Consider the following 12,217-nt stretch of genomic DNA (forward strand, 5'->3'; position numbering starts at 1 on the left):
TTAGTTGCTTTAAATCCACATGTATCTGAAAATAAGATTGCAACTCCTCTTTTCTTCTGAATTCCATTTGCCTGAAAAATTGTCTTCCAACCCTTGACTCGGAGCTTTAATTTGTCTTTTGAAGCCAGGTGTGTTTCTTGCAGACAGCAAATGGATGGCTTGTGTTTTTTAATCCAGTCAGCCAATCTATGTCTCTTCAGTGGGGAATTCAAGCCATTAACATTTATTGAGATAATTGATAAGTGTGGTAGTATTCTATTCATCTTATTTTGTGAGAGTCCATTGCTTAGTTTTATCTTTTGCATCAGTGTGGAGGTTAGGTTCTGTCCTTTAATTTCTGAGTTCTTACTTTGCTGCTGATCCATTGTGGTGGTCAGTGTGCAGAACAGGTTGAAGTATTTCCTGTAGAGCTGGTCTTGTTGTGGCGAATTTCCTCAATGTTTGTATATCTGTAAATGATTTGATTTCTCCATCAATTTTGAAGCTTAGCTTAGGAGGGTACAGAATTCTGGGCTGAAAATTGTTCTGTTTAAGTAGATTAAAGGTAGATGACCATTGTCTTCTTGCTTGGAAAGTTTTATTAGAGAAGTCTGTGGTCACTCTGATTGATTTGCCCCTGTAGGTCAACTGGCGCTTACTCCTGGCAGCTTGCAGAATCTTTTCTTTTGTCTTGACTTTGGACAGGTTCATCACAATGTGTCTTGGAGAAGCTCGGTTAGAGTTGAGGCGACCTGGGGTCCGATATCCCTCTGAAAGCAGTGTGTCAGAATCTTTGGTGATGTTTGGGAAATTTTCTTTTATAATATTCTCTAGTATGGCTTCCATTCCTCTGGGGCATTCTTCTTCCCCTTCTGGAATTCCAATAACTCGTATGTTGGAACGCTTCATAAAGTCCCGTAATTCTGACAGTGAACGTTCCGCTTTCTCTCTCTTCTTTTCTGCCTCTTTTACTGTCTGAGTTATCTCAAGAACTTTGTCTTCTACCTCTGAAATTCTTTCTTCTGCATGGTCTAACCTGTTGCTGATACTTTCCATTGCATCTTTAAGTTCCCTTATTGACTGCTTCAGTTCCTTCAGGTCTGCTATATCCTTTTTATATTCTTCATATCGTTCATCTCTTATTTGATTCTGTTTTTGGATTTCCTTTTGGTTATTTTCCACTTTATTAGCAATTTCCTTCATTGTTTCCATCATTTCTTTCATTGTTTTCAACATGTGTATTCTAAATTCCCTTTCTGTCATTCCTAACATTTCTTTACAGGTGGAATCATCTGCAGTAGCTACCTCATGGTCCCTTGGTGGGGTTGTTCTGGACTGGTTCTTCATGTTGCCTGGTGTTTTCTGCTGATTCTTCCTCATGAGTAATTTCTTTTATCTGTTTCATTGCCCTAATTTTCCTTTCACTTCCTCTTGCTCTTTAAGTTCTTGTGCCTGTGGACTAAGTGTTACAGGACCAGAAGGGTGAGAAGGTTGAAGAGCAAAAAAGGGATGAAAGAAAGGAGGACCGAGTGATAAGAAAAAAAGAAAGATAGAGAAAAGAGAGGGGGTGGGTATAAGGAATATTGTCAAAAAGAAGAGAGGCACAGAAAGAGGGAGACAGGGCAATATAGGTGTACAGTAGGGTACTTTGACACAACTTTAAAAAACCCCACCTTCTGGGGGTGCCCAGTTGGGTGGTTCACTTGAGGTCAGCGGGTCTTTGCTAACCTGATCAGACACAGTACCCCACCTCCACCAAGTAGAGAGGAAAGACAAAAATGCTGTAAATCAAAACAAAACAAGCAAACAGAAAACTTTATGGGATAAAATTGGGTGAAAAACCAAATGATAGCGGTAGAAACACTAGCAAAAATGAAGTTCTAGTTATTAAAAAAGGCAGCAATGGGAAATTATAATTAAACTAGAAAAATTGAGAAAGAAAAAAGGATCTGTATGGAAAAGATTGAAATTAAAAAACAAAAGAACATCAACAACGTCAAAATAAACAAAAAAAAACAACCAAACAAAAAAAAAAAAAGAAAAAAATACACAACCAAAAACAAAGCAGTTTGTATATGTTATTGAATATTGTCTGGGCAACACGTGGTCTTCTGGGGTATGAGATGTTAATCACAGTTCTGATACGACTGGAGGCTGCTGATTTCTCAAACCCTAGCAGGTAGACACCCTAACTCTCTCTTCAGCCCACTTAAAAGGCACTTTGAACTTGTGAACTTGCTGAGCAGAAGCTTTCCCAGCTTTCTCGCTGGAATCACTGCTGAAGTGGCTATCCACTTACCCAGTGTGCCAAAACCGGTCTCACTGTGTCCCTGAGGGTTAGGGCTGCAAGGCTGCTCAGACCCCACCCTTAGGCTACTTGGTTGCCAGGTTACCAGCTCCCACCCATTTCTAGCTCTGCAACCCTGAGGGCGGAGCTTGCCGGGGCAGATCACTGACAATGGTTCCGTGTGACCCACCGCCAAATGCTATTAGCTCCGTCTGGCTCAGCGACTCAGACTGGGGCCCTAGACAACGGCCAAAGTTCTCTGCACTCCCGCTCAGGCTCTCCCCAAGGCAGTTCAGCTGAGTGCCAAGTCCAAAGACACCAAAGCAGTTCACAGGTAAGGCCTTTCTGGTTTGCAGTCTCGCTGCTACTGAACTTACAGTTGTGGGCGGGTTTAGACGGATTGAACACACGCGACCACTTGCCGGTTTTCCACTGTTTTAGTCCTCCTCTTGGGGTCCAGAAGTCTCTCGCTGACTCCCTGTATCCTCATAGGAGTGATGCTAGGCAGTTCCCACCAGCCAGAGATGCCTGGAGTCCTATCTCCCCAGACTCACAGTGCCCAGATGCAAGGAAGCTGTTACTCGGCTGCCATCTTGCTCCACCTCTATCAAATAAATTTTGAATGAATGAATGAATACTCTAGCACAAATAGAGATTTCTCACATGAAGAAATGGTGCTGGTGGGGGTACAGAGGAGTCAGGCAGATGAAAGGGAAGCACCTTCCAAACAGAACAGAAAGTTAAGAGAAAGACGGAAGAGCCTGGTCCAGGCAGTTCAGTGTAGCAGTGGAGCCTCACAAACGGAGGTGAAGCTAGAGATAGTGGTGTCCAGTATGATGAGTTGAGCCAACTATGCTAATGTCACCTTAATCTTTCTTCCTTAGTTTTCTTGACTGTAAGTGACCTCTCAATAGGGATAGTACTATAAATAGTACTTCTGTTTGCTGTAAGAATAAGATTAAATGAAAAGCATTTAGCACAGTGTCTGCATGTGAGAATGCACAATAAATATAGCCATTATTATTTCAGTATAGCAAAGCAGTTATTTAGAGAGGCTTAAGATAATGTTTTAAAGGTATTTTCTGTATGGAAGTTACTGGCCCTCTTCTACAGTCATGTGATTCATTAGGAATGGCTGTGAATTTTCTTAGTGGTATTTCTGTAGCATTGGTAGTTCTAATACACAATAAGGAAGGAAAAATTGAAGGGGAGTTTGGTAGTAAGAGTAGAGCAACTCCAAATACAAACAAGTATATGCATAATTAGAACATTTCAAAGGAGTTTTTTAAAAAGGTTTAAAATGCTTATTTCTAGCTAGGTATTTTTTTTAATTAATTTTCTTTTTATTAAATCATAGCTGTATACATTAATGCGATCATGGGGCACCATACACTGGTTTTGTAGACTGTTTGACACATTTTCATTACACTGCTTAACATAGCCTTCCTGGCATTTTCTTAGTAACTGTGATAAGACATTTATATTATACATTTACTAAATTTCACATGTACTCTTGTAAGATGCACCGCAGGTGTAATCCCACCAGACACCCTCCCTGTGCCCATCCTCCCCTTCCCTTCCCTCCCTCTCCCCCATCCCCATATTCTTAGGTTATAACTGTTTTATAACTTTCATGTGAAACCCATAAATTAGTTCCATAGTAGGGCTGAGTACATTGGATACTTTTTCTTCCATTCTTGAGATACTTTACTAAGAAGAATATGTTCCAGCTCCATCCATGTAAACATGAAAGAGGTAAAGTCTCCATCTTTATTTAAGGCTGCATAATATTCCGTGGCGTACATATACCACAATTGATTAATCCATTCATGGATCGATGGGCACTTGGGCTTTTTCCATGACTTAGCAATTATGAATTGGGCTGCAGTAAACATTCTGGTACAAATATCTTTGTTATGATGTGATTTTTGGTCTTCTGGGTATATGCCTAGTAGAAGAATTATAGGATTGAATGGCAGATCTATTTTTAGATCTCTAAGTCTTCTCCAAACATCTTTCCAAAAGGAATGTATTAATTTGCATTCCCACCAACAGTGCAAAAGTGTTCCCTTTTCTCCACATCACGCCAACATCTCTGGTTTTGGGATTTTGTGATATGGGCTAATCTTACTGGAGTTAGATGATCTCAAAGTAGTTTTGATTTGCACTTCTCTGATGATTAAGGATGATTAGCATTTTTTCATATGTCTGTAGGCCGTGCGCCTGTCTTCTTCAGAGAAGTTTCTCTCTTCGAGTCCCTTGCCCAGCCTGTGATGGGATCACTTGTTCTTTTCTTGCTTATACATTTGAATTCTCTGTGGATTCTGGTTATTAAAGCTTTGTCGGAGACATAACCTGCAAATATCTTCTCCCATTCTGAGGACTGTCTGCTTGCTTTACTTACTGTGTTCTTGGCTGTGCAGAAGCTTTTTAGTTTGATCAGGTCCCAGTAGTGTATCTTTGAAGCTGCTTCGATTGCCCAGGGGTTCCTCCTCAGAAAATACTCGCCCAGACCGATTTCTTCAAGGATTTTCCCTGTACTCTCTTCTACTATTTTTATAGTTTCATGTGTTAAGTTTAAATCTTTAATCCAGTGAGAGTCTATCTTAGTTAATGGTGAAAGGTGTGGGTCCAGTTTCAGTCTTCTACAGGTTGCCAGCCAGTTCACCCAGCACCATTTGTTAAATAGGGAAACTTTTCCCCACTGAATGTTTTTAATTGGCTTGTCAAAGATCAAATAACAGTAAGTAGCTGGGTTAATCTCTTGGTTCTCTATTCTGTTCCAGACACCTACCTCTCTGTTTTTGTGCCAGTACCATGCTGTTTTGATCACTATCGATTTATAGTATAGTCTGAGGTCCGGTAGCGTGATTCCTCCTGCTTTGTTTTTATTTCTGAGTAATGTCTTGGCTATTCAAGGTTTTTCTTGATTCCATGTAAAATAAAGTATTATCTTTTCAAGATCTTTAAAGTATGACAGTGGAGCTTTAATAGGGATTGCATTAAAATTGTATATTGCTTTAGGTAGTATGGACATTTTAACAATGTTGATTCTTCCCAGCCATGAGTATGGTTTGTTTTTCCATTTGTTAACATTTTCAGCTATTTCTCTTCTTAGAGTTTCATAGTTCTCTTTATAGAGATCTTTCACGTCCTTTGTTAGATAAACTCCCAAATATTTCCTCTTCTTTGGCACTACTGTGAATGGAATAGAGTCCTTAACTGTTTTTTCAGCTTGACTATTGTTGGTATATATACAGGCTACTGATTTATGAATGTTGATTTTGTAACCTTAGATGCTGCTGTATTCCTTGATCACTTCTAAGAGTTTTGTAGTAGAATCCCTGGTTTTTCCAGATATACAATCATATCATCTGCGAAGAGCGAAAGTTTGCTCTCTTCTGACCCTATATGGATACCCTTGATCACCTTTTCTTCCCTAATTGTGATGTCTAAAACTTCCATTACAATGTTAAAGAGCAGCGGAGACAATGGGTAGCCTTGTCTGGTTCCTGATCGGAGTGGAAGTGATTTCAATTGAACTCCGTTCAATATGAAATTGGCTGTGGGTTTGCTGTAGATGGCCTCTATCAGTTTGAGAAATGTCTCTTCTATACCAATTTTCTTAAGCGTTCTGATCATGAAGGGATGCTGTATATTATCAAAAGCTTTTTCTGCATCAATTGTGAGAATCATATGGTCTTTGTTTTTTAATTTGTTTATGTGCTGAATTATACTTATAGATTTAGGTATATTGAACCAGCCTTGAGACCCTAGGCTAAAACCGACTTGGTCATGATGTATAATTTGTTTGATGTGTTGCTGGATTCTGTTTGTTAGGGTCAAATTGTTGAATATTTTTCTATCTGTATTTATTAGTGATATTGGTCTATAATTTTCTTTTTTTGTTGGGTCTTTTCCTGGTTTGGGGATCAGGGTGATGTTTGCTTCTTAGAACGCGTTAGGTAATCTTACTTCTTTTTCTATATTTTGGAACAGGTTGAGTAATATAGGTACTAGTTCCTCTTTAAAGGTTTGGTAGAATTCTGATGTGAAGCCATCTGGTCCCGGGCTTTTCTTTTTAGGGATATTTCATATGGTTGATGCTATTTCAGAACTTGATATTGGCCTTTTCAACATTTCCACTTGATTCTGGCTAAGTCTTAGAAGGTGACGTGCTTCCAAGTATTGGTCAATTTCCTTTAGATTTTCATATTTCTGAGAATAAAGTTTCTTGTAATATTCATTAAGGATTTTTTTGATTTCTGAGGAGTCTATAGTTATTTCATCTTTGTCGTTTCTGATTGATGAAATTAGAGATTTTACTCCTTTTTTTCCTGATTAGGTTAGCCAAAGGTTTATCCATTTTATTGACCTTTTCAAAAAACCAACTTTTTGATTTATTGATCTGTTGTACAATTCTTTTGTTTTCAATTTCACTTAATTCTGCTCTAATTTTGGTTATTTCTTTCCTTCTACTGGGTTTGGGGTTGGAATGTTCTTCCTTTTCCAGTTGCTTGAGATATCCCATTAAGTAGTTAACTTCCTCTCTTGAGGAAGGCTTACAGTGCTATAAATTTCCCTATTAGGACTGCCTTTGCGGTATCCCAGAGGTTCTGATAATTCGTGTCTTGATTGTTGTTTTGTTCCAAAAATTTGGTGATTTCCTTCTTAATCTCATCTCTGACCCAGCTATCATTCAGCATAAGGTTATTTAAATTCCATGTTTTTGTATGAGTATGCAGATTCCTGTTGTTACTGAGTTCGACTTTTATGCCATGGTGGTCCGAGAAGATGCAAGGAATAATTTCTATTGGTTTAAATATATTTATTTTTTTTTTTTTTTGGCCACGGCTGGGTTTGAACCCACCACCTCCTGCATATGAGGCCAGCGCCCTACTCCTTTGAGCTAAGGTGCCGCCCTATTGCTTTAAATTTACTGAGGTTAGACTTGTGACCTAAGATGTGATCAGTTTTGGAGTATGTTCCGGGGGCTGATGAGAAGTATTTGTGTTCAGTTTTGTTGGGATGAAATGTTCTGTAGATGTCTGCTAAATCCAAATGTTGGATGGTTAGGTTTAAATCTAAAAATTCTTTGCTCAGCTTCTTATTGGAGGATCGATCCAACACTGCCAAAGGAGTGTTGAAATCTCTGACTATAATGGAGCTGGAGGAAATCAAGTTGCTCATGTCTGTTAGAGTTTCTCTTAGAAATTGAGGCACATTCTGGTTAGGTGCATAAATATTAATACTTTAAATCTCATCATATTGAGTATTACCCTTAACAAATATGAAGTGACCATTCTTATCGTTCCTTACTTTTGTTGGTTTAAAGCCTACTGTGTCTACAAATAGAATTGCAACACCTGCTTTTTTCTGATTACCATTTGCCTGAAATATGGATGACCATCCTTTCACCCTGAGTCTATATTTATCTTTTAAGGTCAGATGCGATTCTTGTACCTAGCAAATATCTGGCCTGAGTTTTTGTATCCAGTCAGCCAACCTGTGCCTCTTTAGAGGACAGTTTAAGCCATTCAAATTAATGGAGAATATTGGTAAGTCTGGTAAAGTTTTGGGTATCGAGTTTTTCGAAAGTCCAGTGGACATTGTTAATCGTTTCGCTACTGTGGTAGTTGGAGTTTGATCAAAAGTTTCTGAGTGAGTTTACTTTTGTGGTATAGGATTGGGTTGGTCATTATGGAGCATAGGTCTGAGAATATCCTGAAGAGCTGGTTTGGTTATGGCAAATTTCTTCAACGTATGAATGTCATTAAAATATTTAATTTCTCCATCATAAATGAAACTCAGTTAAGCTGGGTAGAGGATCTGGGGTTGAAAGTTATTTTGCTTTAAGAGATTAAAAGTCGATGACCACCCTCTTCTGGCTTGAAAAGTTGCAGCACAGAGATCTGCAGTCATTCTAATATTGTAGGGAATGGTTTTCTTCTGTCTGTCTGCTTTCGAAGTTTCTCCTTCATATTTACTTTAGTGAAGTTAATTATAATATGCCTGGGGGATGTCTTATAGGGATTGAGTCATGCTGGGGTTCTGAAACTGTCTGCTATCTGAATTTCAGAATCTCTTGGCTTGTCTGGCAAATTCTCTTTCATAAGTTCCTGGAGAACAGCCTCTGTGCCATACAAGGCCACTTCATCACTTTCAGTGATTCCAATGAGGCAGATATTGACCTTCTTCGAATTATCCCAGAGCTCTCTGAGAGAATGATCCATTTTTGCTCTCCATTTCTCTTCCTCTTTGAGAGTTTGGGAGCATTCAAAAGCTTTGTCTTCAATGTCAGAAATCCTTTCTTCTGCTTGCTCCACTCTCTTACTGAGGGATTCTACTGTATTTTTCAGATCTTTGAGGGCTGCAAATTCTTGCTTCAATGTGTCAAAATCTTTGGTGATCTTGTCTTTAAATTCGTTTAATTCTTGAGACAATTTTTGTATTTCTCCTCGAATTTCTAATTCCGCCTTTTGAATTGCTCCTCAAATTTCTAATTCCAAATTTTCCTCCATTCTATTAATCTTGTTTGCAATACAAGTTCTGAATTCAATTTCTGACATCTCGGCCAGCTGTTTATGAATGGGATCTTCAGTTACATCTGCCATATCTTTCCTTGGGGGGGTTGATCTATTGTGGTTATTCATGTTACCAGAGTTTTTCTGCTGATTCTGCCCTGTGATTATTTTACACCGTTTGACTTTTCCCCTGGAACTTTGTTGAGGACCTGTACAGTGCTACGGCCTGAGAAACTGGGGACCTATTTGGTATGGTAGGGCTAAGTGGGTTCTGTCTTGTTTTCAGCTGGTCTCTGTCCAACCCTAGTGAAACAGTTACTCTGGGTTGAAGTCTCAGCTGTGGAGAAATACCAGCAATTAAGTTGTCCCACCTTCCACTGGCAACAATTGGGAAAAGAAAATCAAACCTTCCTACAACCACACACCCAGGGCACCACTTGGATACTCCTCAGGCGATTGGCTCAGTTCAAAAGTTCCAAATCAATTGTCTCAATCAGCACCTGTCTCAGGTGGGAGAGTTTAAAAGGTCTCTGGCAACTAGATCGCATGAGTCTGTTGACAACTCAAATATGACTTGCTCTGGTGCTCTGTGAAGTCAGGGGGACCCACCCAGCAAATAGATTAGTCTGGGAAGGTTGATGCCTCCTTCCCAACCTTGTACCTCTGTCACACCCAGTCACTGATAACCCTGCAGGGCTGTGACCCTGTTGCCTCCCATGAGCAGATACTCTAGGTGTTTGCATCTGCCTGAATCACAAGGAAATCTATATCTGCTCAACCAGGCCGCTGCTCTCTGCCTCTATCCAGCAGGGGGAGGTGAGGCCTGACAATCTCAGGCACTTGATGGAAGCTGGGGGGTGTTCACTCAGTACCAGCCCCGCCCCTGATTGATGTTACTGAGAGAACAGATCAACTTTGCGGGAATTTGTTTCCGTCCCTGCTAAATTCCCATGCAGAAGAGAAGCTGTTTTGAGTTCCCAGAACCTGTGCCTCAGGCCCTGTCTTAGCTCCTACAGGTTTGTATTCGCAGCATGGTTAGCTGTCCGTTCTAGCTTCCTTCCTTCCTTTGTCTATAAGCTGACGATCCCCTGAGGGCCGGGTGTGTCTTAGGCTCAGTAAAGCGGTCTTCTGGGTCAGCCTTGCCCTGGGAGTCAGGGAGCCAGCACTGCGCGTGCATTTTCTAGTCCCCCACTCCACCCAGGCCGGTACCGCCTCAGGCAAACCCTTTGCTCACGGGGCTGCGTTTCTGTTTGAGATCTGTTCTGTGGTGGTTGCTACCTGAGAAGATGCCCGGCCTCCTCTTGTTGCCCAGAGAGACAGGGGGTGTGACTTTGGAATATACGAGGGTGAGCCCTATTGTTGCCAAAAACGGCTGCTGCTCTGCGCCTTGGGGCACCACCGCTCAGGCGTGGTTCCCTCTCAGCTGACCGTCCTCTCCTCACTCCCCCCCTGCAGAATCAGTACTGACTAGCTGCAGTTCAGGCCCTGTCCACACCCCTCGAGAAATCACCCAAGAATCTGGACCTCAGGGGGACAGACCTCCAGACGTCAGAGTGAGAGTGGAGGGGAGTGCTGGGAGCTCAGAATTGCAGGTAGAGAATATATACAGTTTTATACAGTTTTATGCCTGGCAGGAGAACGCCGTGGCACCCTAGTATGGGAGGTAGGTCCAGTTTTTAGATGGTCTCTCCTGTCGAGTATAGTGGGAGGACCTTTGAACTCTGCTTGTTTGTTTGTGGGGCACTCCGAGCCATTCTCATGGAGGAGGGGACTCCCATCCACTTGGTGATGGATTTTGTACCTTTTGTTTGTATCCTTGGAGTCACAGCTCGCCTCAGTGGGGTTGACATGCGTTCTTCAACCTTCTCTCTTGGTGCAGCTCTAATCCAGCAGGTTACTTGCTAAATTTCTGTCCTTTAACTGTCCTTCTGGACGGGAGCCTCTGTGGAAAGCTGGCTTCAGTCAGCCATCTTGTCTCCGCCCTAACCCTTCACAACTCTTCTGGCACTCCCGCCTATTTGCAGAGCCGCTGCAGAGCCTTTTCCTTGGTTCTGGTGGACTGCACACCCAAGCTGGCTATTTACGTGGCCCTCCTCTACTTCATTAGGCAAGAAGACCATCTGCCCTTCTTTCCTGAAGGTGGAGGGGACAACAGTGGGCACCATGGGAGACCCAAGACCCCAGGAATGATTCTCCCAAGCAGCAGCGGGGCGAAAGGAAAGCTCTAGCTAGGTATTTTAACTTGGAAAAGTGGGCTTATTTAACTTGAACCTTGAAATTTATTGAAAATATTTCTTTGGACGATGAGTTTTCCATATCAGTAACTATAATAAATTTTATATTTAAGTAACTGTAGAATTTTCCTAGCTATTTGTGAATTTTGTTTTCTTTAAGGTTTTTTCAGTCCTTGAGCTTACAGAAAGTGGGTTGTCTCATATTTAAATTACCAAAAACCTTAATATGTGTTAGAATGATGGGATCACAATTGATGTTGAACAACTAACTCTGTGTTGTAAAATTCTCTATAATTATTGTGTTGTCTTTTGGGTACAACAGAAAGAACATTCGAAACCAAAAGGCTGCCAGAAGAAAAGTTAAAGAATTTATATATTTCACTATATACTATCTTAATGGTTCCTGAAGTTCTAAAATGAGATAGGACAGATACTCATTATGAGGTAAAAAGGTGCTATCAGAGAAAGCTATACGAGATCATGTTTATAGGCCTTCCCAGCTGTGGTTAATCCTCGACTTTTTTTGGGGGGAGGGGTCAATACCCAAAGAATGGATCCTCTTTGAGAGGTGGGCTCACTCACATACTCCTGGAAAACATGCATAAACCAGAATATAGAATTTTTTTTGATGATGCCTTTGACAATCTTGCAGCCTGGGATATTAATCTAACCTACCCTGTGGGCATCTCTATAGAAGAATCCAAGTTATACTGTCAGTTGGTGACCATGGAATCAGACCAAAAGCACATTAGTTGGAAGTTAAATGATATCAAATTGCAATCATCGAGAACATTATTTTCACAGGAATATTAACTGCTTCTAGGACATATACTACGCTGGTTTCGATATTGCTCAGATGGGCATTGCTGAATTTTGCTACTTTAAACTCTGCTTTTGTATGCTGGCCATCTCTCCCTGTACAATACAGTTTTGTTTTAAAAAATTCAAATGTGATTAAGTAACTAACAAATACGAGTTTTTTTCTGTACCTTAAGAGGGACATAATTGATCTTTTTTTTTATTCAATCAGTTTAACCCTAGTTTACCTATTTCCAAGTTCTTATATTTTATTTTCCATGTTCTTTATTTTCAAGTTTATACGGTCCTCTTATTTGACTTCCATCAACTATTTTAGAAATTATTTTGAAAATATACTCCTTCATAAATAAAATTTCAAAATTTGGTAGGAGTCT

The 12,217-nt window shown here is 40.5% G+C and overlaps 1 protein-coding gene across 2 annotated transcripts in view; it reads left to right on the forward strand.

Annotated features, from left to right (window-relative positions):
* GYS2 (glycogen synthase 2) overlaps positions 1-12,217 on the forward strand; it is a 95,098-nt gene that overhangs the window by 6,512 nt on the left and 76,369 nt on the right. The window contains exon 2 of one of the 2 annotated variants that reach the window (XM_053555615.1): positions 10,898-11,022. The exons of the other annotated variant lie outside the window; for it this stretch is intronic. The gene's annotated coding sequence lies outside the window, so the exon portion shown is untranslated. The remainder of the gene's footprint in view (positions 1-10,897; positions 11,023-12,217) is intronic. 2 annotated transcript variants of the gene reach the window in all.

Source organism: Nycticebus coucang, chromosome 12 (assembly GCF_027406575.1).
Source record: "Nycticebus coucang isolate mNycCou1 chromosome 12, mNycCou1.pri, whole genome shotgun sequence".
Classification (NCBI taxonomy): domain Eukaryota; kingdom Metazoa; phylum Chordata; class Mammalia; order Primates; family Lorisidae; genus Nycticebus; species Nycticebus coucang.